This window comes from Lucilia sericata, unplaced genomic scaffold, assembly GCF_015586225.1.
Source record: "Lucilia sericata isolate MDLA Ls3-8-SP2 unplaced genomic scaffold, ASM1558622v1 Contig001084F_arrow, whole genome shotgun sequence".
Taxonomy (NCBI): Eukaryota; Metazoa; Arthropoda; class Insecta; order Diptera; family Calliphoridae; genus Lucilia; species Lucilia sericata.
The window spans coordinates 27,501-31,595 of NW_023995059.1; the positions used below are offsets into that span (position 1 = coordinate 27,501).

Genomic DNA, 4,095 nt, shown 5'->3' on the forward strand with positions numbered 1-4,095 from the left:
GAGCGAGCGAGCGAGCGAGCGAGCGAGCGAGCGAGCGAGCGAGCGAGCGAGCGAGCGAGCGAGCGAGCGAGCGAGCGAAGCGAGCGAGCGAGCGAGCGAGCGAGGAGCGAGCGAGCGAGCGAGCGAGCGAGCGAGCGAGCTGAAGCGAGCGAGCGAGCTAGCGAGCGAGCGAGCGAGCGAGCGAGCGAGGCGAGCGAGCGAGCGAGCGAGCGAGCGAGCGAGCGAGCGAGAGAGCTATCTATCTATCTAGCTAGCTATCTATCTATCTCATCTATCTATCTATCTATCTATCTATCTATCTATCTATCTATCTATCTATCTATCTATCTATCTATCTATCTATCTATCTATCTATCTATCTGACCAGATTTGGAACACTGTAAGTTATATGTGAGACCATATTTTTTTTAAATTTTTCTATACCCTTCAGCACACCCACTAGAGCAGTGTAGGGTATAAATATATTGGTAAGTCTTTGTTGTTTATATCTACTTGCAAAACTTAACTACAAAAATACTATAATATACATATTTCAACTCAAGGCAACCCAGTTATCAAAAAATTTTTTATTATTTTTGTTCTTTTTCCATCGTATTACATTTGCTTTGTCTTCTGTTTATTTCTCTGATTCTAAAATAAATATTTAAAACTTCACCCACTGTAACACCCAGCAGTTCGGTCGGACAGTCTCGAACTACCTATTTAACTTACCACTTAGGGTTACCCCAAGCGACCGACTAGCTATTTTACCATGTGAGGAAGTCAATCGTCACCCCATAGATTACGAAGAGACAGACAAAAAGCTTAAGTTGGTTTTTTAAGTATCCACTCTCTTGCTTACAAAGAGGACTTTAAAGTGAAGATTATCTTCATCCTCGTTTACAAAGAGTACATCCATGACGAAAGAAGAATTAGGGCCAGCTAGTTGGTTAGACGTTAGTGGAAATCTCTGTCTTTTTCGGATGCATTGTCTCTTTATCGAACTACTGGGCATTAACACACATACATTCAAATTTTAAAACAAAATAAATATGTATTTGATAATATTAGGGAGATAACCAAAATCGTTACGCCGAGATCATTTTTAAACAAAAACTGTATGTATGTAATGTTGTATTTTTTTAAAAAATTCCAAAAAATATACCCTAATATACACATGGTAATCATATACATATGTATGTACTTATATAAGTTTCTATCTATATATAGTATATACTTCAATAGATAGATAATAAATCATAAACACAGATAAAAATATACAACTATAGTAAAAATATTTTAATCTTAAATATTTTCTTTTGGTAAACAAAAGAAAACGTGTTCGTTGACGTTTCTATTTATGTTTGTTTATTGTTGACTTTACATTTTTTAAGCCGATATCTTTAATTTGTCATTGCAAGACAAGACTTGTAAATATCACATATGATTTAGTTGCATCCGACTAATTGGAAATTAACTCATACTTTAGTGTAGGGTATTAAATAAAAAGTGAGATCTAAGAAAATATCTACATCTGTTAGCTCATTCATATTTTTAAATAAGGGAATACATAGCCGACGGCATATGAATACATAGTTTTATTCGTTTATATTCATTAATATCTAATTTTTACAGCCACCATAGAGGTGTGCGTAGAAAAAAGTTGTCACATCTTGAAATAATTATAAGTACAGTGTAATAAAAATTGCTGGTATTCATTCTTAACTTTCAGATAAAACACTATTTTTAATAGTAATCCAGTAAAAACTTGCTAATTACTTATACTTTCTAAATAAGCTACTTTTCAATGACTATTACATAACGCCTGCATTACTTTTAGGTACTCTTTTAATGACTTATATATAGTTAGTTATGAAAATACTTTATTTTGAGTTTTGCTGTTAGTAGTTATTTAAAATAATGTGTTAAAATGCTAATGAATAAGTAGTGTACTTATTACTAGTATCCTTGTAGGTAATGCAGGCGGTATGTATTAGTCATTGATCAAGTCATTACTTGATCAATGCTGGGTACGTTTTATATCCTACACCACTAAAGTGGGAAGGGTATTATGCGTTTGTGCTGATGTTTGTAACGCTTTAAAATATTAGTACTATACCCACCTTAAAGTATACCGATCGACTCAGAATCACTTTCTGAGTCGATTTAACGATGTCCGTCCGTCCGTGTGTCCATGTAAATGTTGTTATCAAAGTACAGGTCGCAATTTTCAAGATAATTTGATGAAATTTGGAATACACGTTTGTTTTGAAAATGGTTAAAATCGGTCTATTAGTTAATATAAGTTTTTAAATCTAATTAAATTAAGCACCCCTGGTATAAAAATTACAATTAAACACCTTAAAATTTTATTAAATGTTTTTCTTTTAAAGTACCTAAAACTATTTACTGTACTATACATATAGCTATAAATTGTATACCATTTTTAATTCTTTGAAGTATTTTTTTTTTCTATACATATTTTTAACATAAATTATTAACTACATATTACCAAAATAAAATTTTTTAAAAAAATATTATTATAAAAATATATTTTTCGTACTTACATAACAATATTATGTTTAATTGAAATGTTGACAAATTGACAGTTTGTTGTTTGGAAATTTTACGCGCTTTTAATAATTTTTTCTATTTGGGTTTTTTTCATTTTATATGTATGTATGGCACTCTATTTAATAAAAATTATATATAATTAAAAACTTAATAAGAAATTAAACAATTTTATCATAATTATTATTATTTTTTTATAATATTATCAATTAAATTGGTGTCATTTAATAAACACTCTTGGTAACACTTGAAAAACACTCTTTTTTATCAAAAATAACAAGAATTTAAATGACAACAAAAAAAATCAAAACAAACTAAAAAACGAAATTATAACAAAGAGTAAAAAAATTTGTTGATATTATGCTGTGTGCTGCGCAGCGATCGGTTGAGCTTAGCACTATTTTGTATAGTGTGGTTGTAAATATGTATGTAATTTTGTTGAGGTACATAGTACATACATACAAATAGATACATACCTACATACTACATGTGAATGTAAGTGGGGGTATGTAAATTTGTATAGATCTGTTTTTATTTTGTTGTTGTTAGTTTTATTTCTCCGTCTTTAAAATAGTAATCGCACAAAACTATAAAAATTATCATACACACTTACACACACATCCACACATACTCATATGAACCCATTGAAAAAACACCAACAACAATAATAACAACAAGAGCACGACTTATAAATGAATAAAAATTAATCCGCATTAAAAATAAAAAAATTGTTTTGTTTAATTTTGTTGTTGTTATTGTTATTTTATATTCTTGAATATTTTTTGTTGTTTTTATTTTCTTTCTTATTGTTGTTAGTTATTATGATCTTTAAACCTTTCTCTGACTGATAAAAAAAAGGTTTATTAATAAATAATTTTTTTTTTTACACAAAATTTAATTATTTTATTTACATTTTTTTATTTTTTTTTTTTGTTGTAATTAAAAACAACATTAGATTTAAGAAAAAATCTTTCAGATACAATAACAAAAACCGAAACAGCAGCGTATGTAAGCACCAATGGCAAGTTGCTTCCGACTTGTTTGATTTCTCACGCACAACTAACGTTGAAAATGTCGTCTACGACGAGTGTAGTATGTTTACTAGAAAGCTTTATGCCAAAAGTTTGAGGTTGTGCGATAAGGTGACCAGCTAGAGTTAAACTATATTTTTAAATTTTAAAAAATAGAGAGAATGTTGTGACAAATTTATATAAAAATTTTTTAAAACAAATTTTTTTCTAAAGAGAGAATTTTTTTTAATTTTCTTTATTATATTTATACCCTACACCACTTTAGTGGGGAGGGTATATTGGATTTGTGCTGATGTTTGTAACATACCAAAATATTCGTCCTAGACCCACCTTAAAGTATACCAATCGGCTTAGAATCGTTTTCTGAGTTGATTAAGCTATGTCCGTCCGTCCGTTCGTCCGTCCGTCCGTCTGGCTGGCTGGCTGTCCATGTAAACTTTGTGCGCAAGGTACAGGTCGCAATTTTCAAGATAATTGGATGAAATTTGGCACGCACGTTTTATTTGACCTAAGG

The 4,095-nt window shown here is 30.5% G+C and overlaps 1 pseudogene; it reads right to left on the reverse strand.

Annotated features, from left to right (window-relative positions):
- The window catches only part of LOC119609912, a 29,995-nt pseudogene extending 26,387 nt beyond the window's left edge, over window positions 1-3,608 (reverse strand).
- Window positions 3,609-4,095: the final 487 nt, after the last annotated feature.